The sequence below is a fragment of the Brachycentrus maculatus genome, unplaced genomic scaffold (assembly GCF_059751285.1).
Source record: "Brachycentrus maculatus isolate JH-2025_06_01 unplaced genomic scaffold, ASM5975128v1 h1tg000186l, whole genome shotgun sequence".
Taxonomy (NCBI): domain Eukaryota; kingdom Metazoa; phylum Arthropoda; class Insecta; order Trichoptera; family Brachycentridae; genus Brachycentrus; species Brachycentrus maculatus.
In genome coordinates, this window is record NW_028280937.1 from 950394 (window position 1) to 961089 (window position 10696).

Genomic DNA, 10696 nt, shown 5'->3' on the forward strand with positions numbered 1-10696 from the left:
AATGTAAAAAATGTAAATTCGCGTATATTCTAATTCTTCTAACCTGCTTACAATGGTGCATAGGGCACTGCATAAACTGAGTGTAATCTTGATCGTTACTTACATGAAGGCAAGGTGATCAATCCTGCGCTACCGGTACCAGTCTTAATATTACCATATAATAAATCTCAATATTAAAGAAATATTAGACTAAAAAATTACTCATATGTATTCTGTCCCCACTGGAAATCTAACCTGAGACTTCTAGCATGCTAGTCAAACGCCCTAACTATTACACTACGGAGGTGGACATATTTTTATATCTGACCCTTATCAGCAGCCAATGGTGCATAGGATATTACTGTATTTGATGGATTTTATTTTATCATTAATCGTTAGTTACACGATGCAAAATACGCTTCAGGTACCAATCTGGAGTATATTAAATTAATATTTATTTATACCTCACCTGGGAATCGATCTCGGACCTCGTCAAAAGCAGCTAAATACCAATTATTATATGAGGTAGGGAGATGTTCTCATTACGAACGGGGCTACTTGAACTTTGATGTGTTACTTGAGTATTTGGTCTACAATAATGAACGTATCGACATGATTCATTGTTTCCCTGACAGGTAACACTTATTGTCACGATACGTTCATTATTGTAGACCAAATACAGATTTAAATATCTTTTTTGTACTGGGCTCAATAATACATCAAAGTTCAAGTAGGCTCATTCTAAGGTATTTTCATAGTCTTCGAATAGTAGTCGAAATATGACAGAAAAGATTATCATATACTTCTATTTTATTATTAGATTAAAACCAATATTTTTAGCTTTTCCACTTTTTTATTTGACCAGCGACCGGGTTTCGTCGTTACCGACATCATCAGACTGATGTCGGTAACGACGAAACCCGGTCGCTGGTCAAATAAAAAAGTGGAAAAGCTAAAAATATTGGTTTTAATCTAATAATAAATTAAAAATGCAATTCCATCACGAAGTGTCAGTGGATAATATAAATCTATATACTTCTATATTTCAAAACTGTGGACACTTTTTATGTGCATATTTATATGTTCATATTTTAAAAGTCGGTCAACGATTATTATGGTCTGTCGATCGATTTCCGTGGGCCTTAGCAAGAGTGTTTTTTGCAATAAAAATGTCGGCCGCCGATAGCAACATGTCCGCTGTCGCGATGTGTCGAAAAATAAACAAATCGATGAAATTCCAAAGTGTCACGTTCTAATAAGGAGCCCGAACATATTGGCGGAACAACTTTCCAAAATTAAAAACATACCTCGGCAATATTTATCCAGCTACGGCCGTTATTATCAGTTTAATGCGGAGAAATTGAATGGGATGGGACCGGTCCGCATTATGTGCTTCTTAGCGCGGATATCTGCTAAGCCGAATACCTCGACCCGAATACTTTAATTCCGGCGATGGCACGCATTATAATGTAAAATAATACGATTTACAGTGAATCTTCGAGTTACGAACGAAAAATTTGTACGAAAATGACTTGGTTTACGAACAGAACTTCGAGTATAATTTATATTTGAAGAACTAACTTTGTGATTTTCCATTTGATAATTAAAATGTAAGTTTTTTTTAATCACTAAAAATATAATAATAATATCAATAAAACCCTTATCCGCACCCCAATGGTGCATAGGGCACTGCGTCATATAACGCAGTGTTATCTTGATCGTTTACACATGGAGGAAAGGTGATCAGCCCTCCGCTTCAGGTACCAGTCTAGGGTAATATTGAATAAATATTACAGTGAAAAAATCACTTATATTATTTTTTTTATATTAGTGATTTTAAAACAAAGTCACATTTTAATTATAAAATTTCCAGTGTTAACCCGAAAAATAATACGATTTACAGTGGAACCTCGAATTACGAATACAAAATTCGGGCGAGAATGGTTCGGTTAACGAACTGAATTTGGCGCACTCGGATTTAGAGGATATCACCACAACCGAAAAAATTGTTAAATGTCTTATTAAAATTTTATGCAATGATACGAGTAGTACCATAGTATGTCTCTTTTATAAAATTTACGAAAATAATCAACCTCATTGAATAATTTTTTAGTAAGACAGAGACTTGACGAGCTTCAGCCATCTTTTTTTTTTCATGGAAAAGGTGTACCCTTTGTAACAATAATAATTTTCATCCTTTAAGATAAGTTTAATATTTTGTTATTTTTGTTTTTTTTTTCTTTATTTTGTCACTACAAAATATTGTTTTTTAGTTGAAAATATAATTTTTTATTACTTTATTAAGGATTTTTATAAAAATGTACTTGTTATAACGTTTCATCCTCTGAAGATCGGTGAAGATTAATCCATTTTACTAATTAAATGTTGTGTAACGAACAATCAGGATATAATTAATTTCGTAATTCGAGGTTTTACTGAGATGTGGACCTGTCACATATTAATTATTTTGTAAAGGATTATACTGAGGTACCATTTTGGGGACAGGAGCAGATGCCTCAGTTTTGTATCGATTTTTATGGGATAATTTGATTCGGGTTACGAACTGTCTCGCGGAACGAATTATGTCCGTGAGCCGAGGTTCCACTGTAGTTCAGACTAACCGAGAGATTCTATAAGTCCATAACGATGTACAAACAATCGGTTACCGAAATTAATTTCCCACAATATTGGTTCCGCGAACTACATAACTATTACTTGTTATTATTCCGTAATAACGTTATTATATTACGGTCACGTTCGTTCTTCTAACTGATTGTAATAGATGGGTCAACATTATTTTGAATTGTGTAGACGCCTGCCTATAATAGCTTTGTTTGGTATGTAAGGGATATTCTTATTGCTTTTATTTTATTTTACCTTTATTTTTTCCATATTTTATTATTTTTATATATTTTTTCAAATCCTCAGTATAAGTGCAAAATACACCATTGCGCTAGCTTAAAACAGTTTACCTCGACTGCTGTACATACAAGTACTAGCTGGTACGACTACAGGTATGCAAACCCGAGTATAGGCATTATTGCCGTTCTCCTTTACTTTCGTCATCTGCCTTATGCACCATCTGGATGCGGATAGGGATCAGATAAGTATTCCCGCACTTATTTACCTTATTTTCTTGTGATTAAATTATTATTCATAACGGTACTCATTTTTTTTAAATACTATGTACTAACATTTTTATTTTGTATTTTAAAAAAAATAATGTCCCGATAAGCTGCCATTCATCAGTCACCAGGTTCTTAAATCAAGTGTATGAATTACTTTACGATAAAAATATAGAGAAAATAATTTACTAAAGTCACTAACGTATTTATCACAATTTTGAAAAAAAATAGGAAATTCCAACAAAATATTAGTACATAACTTATTTATATTTTTTAAATTTAAATAAAAGGAAAGCTAAAAAAAATGAACTGATAATAATGATTAGAATTTATAAATAGTTAATCTTTTATTTATGTACTCTTATAAAAAATTAAATCATGTAATATATACATAGATTTGAATCTACATATATATTTCTTGGTTTACACTTATAATATATGAAAAAAAATCAGCAGTTTATAGATTTGAATACATAGATAATGAATCTCTTATATACCTTACGCTTGTAATAGTGATGTAATGGGGGATATTTGTAACAATTTTTAAGAGAATCCTTACATTTTTCGTAGGTAATATATTTTTTGCCTTCACCATTTAATATCTGCGTGTGACACGCGTCGCGCCAACTATTTTACATTTTGAACAGATAAACCGGCATTCGATTAATTAAATTAATCACACATAAGTGTGTGGATTTAATCGCAATTACATAAAACACACTCGTGTTATTATATAAAGCTGTTTGCACTATCTGAAATCGGTTTTATTCGTATTTATAATTAATTAAAAGCTCTCTTCTCGCGATTCATGCTCGCGGAGTGATAAAAGCTTTTACTGACTCTAATTAAATGAGAGTGCTGCTTTTAAAATACAAGCTAAATAAGTATTTACTCTGTACATTATATTGTAACTTTTTAATTAATGAGATATTATAAAACGATCGGTACTTCCATACAGTTGTGTATATTTTATAGACTAAAGTTAATTCAATTTAAACTTATCACTCTCCTTGTCATTCATCGTTCACTTTGTGTAATACCACTTTAAACATTACTTTTGTACCTTTTGGCATTACACAAAGTGAACGATGAATGATAACGAGAGTGTTATATTACCATACCACAAAGATAATAATGCTTTTAATATACAAAATTTTAAAAATTTTATATTTATCTTTTATCAAGTAAATACCACTATATTTATAAATAAATTTATAGCAATACATGTTTCGATGCATTCAACATCATTATCAAACACCGTATGTGACTTAGCCAAAATTTTAGATTTGTAACCTTGGGGTGTTAAAGGACAAAGATGGGGTAGGAAGATGTTTCTTTTTTTTATCAGTGAGAACAAGAGGCAATAGGAGAGAGGCTTTGGTTATTGTCATATTGTTAACTGAAAGCTCTCTCAACCGCATTCCCCGATCTGATACAGAAGCATTTAGGTTTCCTGGTAAACCTCTCTTGCAAAGCTATTTTATTTTATGACTCAAATTGTGAAAATTATAGAAAATGTTAAACGAAATTGTATCCTAATTTTACTGTGAATTTACATTTTCAATATCCCTGTCACAGCCAATCTAAATAATACAAGTTTGTAAAACCACCACCAAGTTTCTAGAAGGGCTCTAGTGTAGGTAGTGAAAAGGATTAGTAGTTAGTTAGTTCAGTAAGTCAGATCTGATTCTAACCCGACTTTGGCCGGTACACAGACGCCTGTACAACCCCAACCAGCACAGCAGACAGACACGTAACATTGCCAAGGCATTTACAGAAAATGTTCAGTCATCGCATTTCCCACTCAACCATTATTCATCGACATGGTATTACGGATCCCTTTTACGATTTGCGATTTTTTTCTTGACATAAACCTATCACAATCGTAATAAACAATGGAAAAAACAACCCTAACTCACAACCTAGCACAAAGTCCTAACTACAACGTAGAAAGGCTACAACACTATGCTAACTTAAAGTCCGCAACACTATCTACTGGACCGCAACCCGATTCGCAATAATAGTCGTCATTCCATTTTGATAAACCCTTCGTAAAAACAGTGAAATCAAATTTAGAAATAAATAAAAAAGTTCAGATCAAGTATCAGTCCTTTTTTACTCGCACCATATCTGAAGAAGAAGTTTTTGATTCGCAATTTTCAATGAGATAAAAGGTAGCGAAATCAATACCATGCGAACAATTTTAAACCCTTTACCTCACGACATTTGTGGAACAATAATATTACGGATATTGTGGCACATGTATTTCGTACAATAAAGTAATTTTATAATTTTCAAGTGTATTACTTATTTTATAAAAAATATTGTTCACTTATTTACTCCCATAGATAATACCCGAAATAATAAAGAACGCTAAATCCTTTATTTTTTCCAGTTAGCAGAAAGGCGTATAAATAATATCAACCCTAATGTCAAAATCCGTGACTGTTTTTAAAACACAAACAAAAGGCAAGTCGTACCAAACTCCAAAATGGTTGTTTGCACGGACCGGGAAAGTTTTCTATATCTGGTTATCTGGTTTGGCGTCGTGGTACTTTGGTACCTACTCGGTGCGCTGGCACTTTGGCACATGGCACTTTAGCATTATGGTACATACTAGGGCACAGTCACTATTCACCAGTTCGCATTATTAATGGCGCCCCTCCATGTACTTTCCAACTCCTAACGGGGGTGACCAGATTACATTGAATGAGATGAATAATTACAACATTTTGAGTTCTTGTAAATACTTGTTCACAGATCTGGATTAACTCCAATTATGGGAGTTATTTTTTTATTACATTTTTGACATCTCAACATGAAGATGGTGTAGAAGAATAAAGAAGTCTGGGCATTTACAAGGCTTCTTTCATCTCACCATAGATGTCTCTAGTGAAATTCTAGTGATTCTAGCACTTTGTTTCAAATTTGAACTATGTACATATATAGAAGTTTCAAGAATTTGAGTGGTGTGGTTGTCAATCATGGGTAGAATTGGCGAATGTTACAGTGTAAAGTAGTCACTTAAACTAGCCTATGACGGTCGTAAGCCCCGTAAATGCCCAGACTTCCATATTCTTCTTCATCTTTGTTGAGATGTCAAAAATAAAAGATGAATAATTCACTTCAACGCGTAATTTTTATTATAGCTCGTAAGTGCAACGGTGTATGCATTCGATGCTTTTGCCAAGCTGTCATTTTTCATATGTTTCGTGATGGTCAGTGTTCAATGAATTTATAAAAAAATCATCGAATATTGGTCAGCAATCGATTTTTTGCTGATATAATAAAATTCAAACTCAAATGCACACAGCGAACCGTGGAATGATCCATGCCTAAGTAATTAAATAAGAAATTTAGATCAGAACCAGAAAAGCGGATATCATGGATCACGTAGCAAGACTCAAGTGGCAATGGGCAGGACATGTTGCAAGACAACACCCCACAAAATGGACCTCTAAAATTTAAAGATGGAGACCTTGAGAGAATGAAAGGGGCATCGGAAGACCTCAAAAAATATGGTCTGACGACATAGCGGCTGTGGGGGTAAAATTGACTGCGAGCAGCAACCGACCGAAAAATGGAAGGATACGGAATAGGCCTATATCCTGCAGGCCTTCATCTTACCTAGTTTATTTTTAACAACTTTTCAGTTGTTTTTGTTACGACCAACCCTAAGGTAGACAACTCCCGGGCAGGCCACCAAAGAGATGGATTGACACCTGGGAATCGAAATCGCAGAATCCTTCTTAAAAACAGGCCACGAGGCCTACACCATGCAGAATAATAAGAAGTGTTTTTTTATCAAAGTTTTTGTGATCAGAAATTCTGTACTTGAGTCTTCAGCACGGAATTCAAAACATTCTCAATGAAATCTGCATTTCGAATGCCTTAATTTCTCAATTATTATATTTAATAAATTGTAACTTAGCCCAGAGTACGAGGAGAGGTGGTCACCCTACGCTTAACCCGACTAATTATTTCCACTGAACAAATTAATAACTTGTCACAAAGACATTAAACTATATTCAATGGTATTATCCTACCCGAACACATGTGTCAGGGCGGTTCATTTAATTAAAGAGCGCCTCTATTCATTCAATTTTATGAATTTCCATTTCCAAATTACATCTTTTCTCGGAACATGTAACTTTTATCTGAAATCTAAAACGTTCGTACCTGTGCCAGGTAGGTCCGATAGTTACCGACCGCAAAAATTAAGTTTTCAGGTATTCAGCTTTGAAAAAAAAGACGCGAAAAATCACATTTTTAGTTCAAGACTTTTGTTTCTTTGGAAGAATTCGAGCTTTTATAACAAAAATATTATTGGGTCTATTTTCTAAAAGTGGTTAACGACTATTTATAATATAACAATATATATTATAACATAACGAAGAAGAAGAAAAAACGCAACTCTGTTATGTCACTCGATGTCGATCGGTCATTATGCGCATATTTCTGCAATTTCCATAAAATAACTAAGTATTGATTTTTGTATAAAATCTTCAAATCAATGTCCTTTTTAAATGTATTTATTGTTACAAGGTAAAATTTTAATATAATTTGTGAATATTGTATGGCATCTAGTAAAAATGTTTTTTTTTTATATCTCAACATACATGAGGAATATGGATGTTTGGGCATTTACAGGGCTTACGACCTGTCAAAGGTTAAATTTAGGCTAAGCTTCACATACGGTTTTGAAAAATGATATTAAATGCATCGAAACACATCGCTCACTCCTTTCAAGAACGTCAAAAATCAAAAAACTTGATTTTTCAGGAGAACGTTTTTTAAGTTTGAAAATATAATACAATATATTAAAAATAAATATCAAGCCACTTATTGAACTTTTTAATGTGCAACAGATTTTAGGTAAAACCTGAAGGTTTTTTCTCCATTTGAAAAATATATAGTACATTAAAAAAAAACATTAATCATTACCTTTTCTTAAAAATGTAAAAACAACACTTTCTGCTCTGTAGCTGGTAAATACTAAGTTAAAAATATGCCTCTTTTGCTGGGATATAGTACATTTTCTGGGCATTCCGAAAACATGCACAACTGAAAATTGTCGATTTTTGATTTATGACGTTCTTGAAAGGAGTGAGCGACATGTTACAATGAATTCGTAATAAGTGGAATTTGTCGAGTAAACGTTACATAAAAATACGGATGGTCAAGTGGTAATAATAATTTTTATAGTGTGTTTTTTTATTATTGTAAATTGTAAATGTTTTTTTTAAAGTGGTATTAAACAAAGTGAACGATGAACGATAAGGAGAGTGTTGTATTACATTACCTATTGACATCTCATCAAAGATGAAGATGAATATGAAAGTCTGGGCATTTACGGGGGTGACGACCGTCATATGCTGGTTTAAGTGATCACTTTACACACATGTAACATTCACCAATTCTACCCATTATTGACAACCACACTACTCAAATTCTTGGAAGTTCTATATATATGAACCAATTTAGAAACCTTGTTCTTGAATCACTAGAATTTCACTAGAGACATCTATTGGTCAGATGTAAAGAAGCTTTTTATTAAGCAAAAACTCCTATATTAGTATGTGAGGTCCGAATCCTGGATTATAATCACACACATGAGAAACGCCAGAAAATACCATTTTCATTTTTATTATTTAAGCTTATAATTTGACCAGATAATTCATTTACAACATTTTGAGTGTGTCCAAATACTTGTTCACAAAATCTGGATTATCTCCAATTACGGGAGTTATTTTCACATTACCTTTTGACATCTCATCAAAGATGAAGAAGAATATGGAAGAAAAATTTCTTCCATATTCTTCTTCATCTTTGATGAGATGTCAAAAGGTAATGTGAAAATAACTCCCGTAATTGGAGTTAATCCAGATTTTGTGAACAAGTATTTGGACACACTCAAAATGTTGTTGTATTACCATAATACACAGTTAACAATGCTTTCAATATACAAAATACATTATACATGATACGACGAAAATCCGTCTGAATTGTAGAACGAATTATTGTATACAACCGTGAGACATTAATTAGTAGGTAGGACTTTGGTCAAATGCTGTATGGGCGGCTGCTGTATGGGCGGCTGCTGTAGCTACCTTATATGTAGGTTCTGTGTGTAATGCTAACCCTTCTACCCATTGTATCCGCGCATTTCGGAAAATCAAAGCCCATTTTAGCATACATTTGTGTATTTTATTTGAATGTTTTGTTTTTATTCAGTCACGCGCGGGCTCATCAAATACGCATTTCCATTTCCCGCGCGGCGGACCGCGGCTTCCCAACCTTGCCGTGTCGCCGGTCCCGAGTTTGATTCCCTTCTCCTTCTTCTAACCCTTATCAGCACTCAATGGTGCATAGGGCACTGCATCGTATTGACGCGGTGTTATATTGATCGTTACTTACACGAAGGCAAAATGATCACTAATGCGTCCAGGGTAATGTTAAATAAATAAATATTTTTACACTCTCGGTTCTCAAGGAGGTCAAAATAATTATCAGTGATTTTTCACCCATCATTTATTCGATTTCACTATGGACTGGTACCTGAAGTGCACGACTGATCACCATACGTCCAACACTACGTCCATATAATGCAGTGTTCTCTGAATCATTGGATGCGGATAATGGTCAAAAGAAAATAATTTTATAATTAAAAAATAAATAAAAATGATTAAGCTACGATCATCTTCTATTTACGACCTGGTATGTCTCCCCCAACGTTGCTGATCATTCAGGCAAAGGCACAAACTACCATCTACATTTTTAAATATTTGGATCTAATTTTATCAATACATATCGCTCACTCCTTTCAAGAACGTCATAAATCAAAAAACTTGATTTTTCAGGAGAACGTTTTTAAAGTTTAAAAATATAACACAATGTATTAAAAATAAATATCAAGCCACTTATTAAACTTTTTACTGTCCAACAGATCTTTTTAGGTAAAACCTGAAGGTTTTTTCTCCATTTGAAAAATATTTTGTTTATTTAAAAAAAATAATTAACGATACCTTTTTTTCAAAATGCAAAAACAACATTTTCTGCCCTGTAGCGGGTAAATATTAAATAAAAAATATGCTACTTTTGCTGGGATATAGTATATTTTCTGGGCATTCCGAAAACACGCACAACTGAAAATTGACGATTTTTGATTTATGACGTTCTTGAAAGGAGTGAGCGATATGTTGCATACATGATTCGCGAGTGAAGAGTTCATGTTATAAATGAAATTTGTATCAAAATACTGCGTTTCAATGTGTTTATTTATTAAATATATAAGTTTCAAATCACGACTCGTTAATTATTTATTTACAACATCCAAAATTCCTATGATTTATCGAAGAAACATGTACTTCACAAATTTTCAACTTATGGCGGCACCATCTGTCAAAATTTCGCATCCATTATAATTCCAAGTAACGTACCAAAGGAACCCTACAACAGTGCATATTTACAACGTTCAAATTTTATGCAGTATGGATGTTCTATAATGAGTAGAACGGTAAACGTTACACAGTATAGAGTGATCGCTTAAGCCAGCTGAATAGACAGGTCTTAAGGGGGTACTCGCAAACATA

The 10696-nt window shown here is 33.2% G+C and overlaps 1 protein-coding gene and 1 long non-coding RNA gene across 2 annotated transcripts in view; both read left to right on the plus strand.

Annotated features, from left to right (window-relative positions):
* Positions 1-10696, plus strand: part of Kul (Kuzbanian-like) — a 133980-nt gene that overhangs the window by 89949 nt on the left and 33335 nt on the right. The gene's annotated exons all lie outside the window — the stretch shown is intronic.
* The window catches only part of LOC148307874 (uncharacterized), a 30703-nt gene that overhangs the window by 15960 nt on the left and 4047 nt on the right, over positions 1-10696 (plus strand). The gene's annotated exons all lie outside the window — the stretch shown is intronic.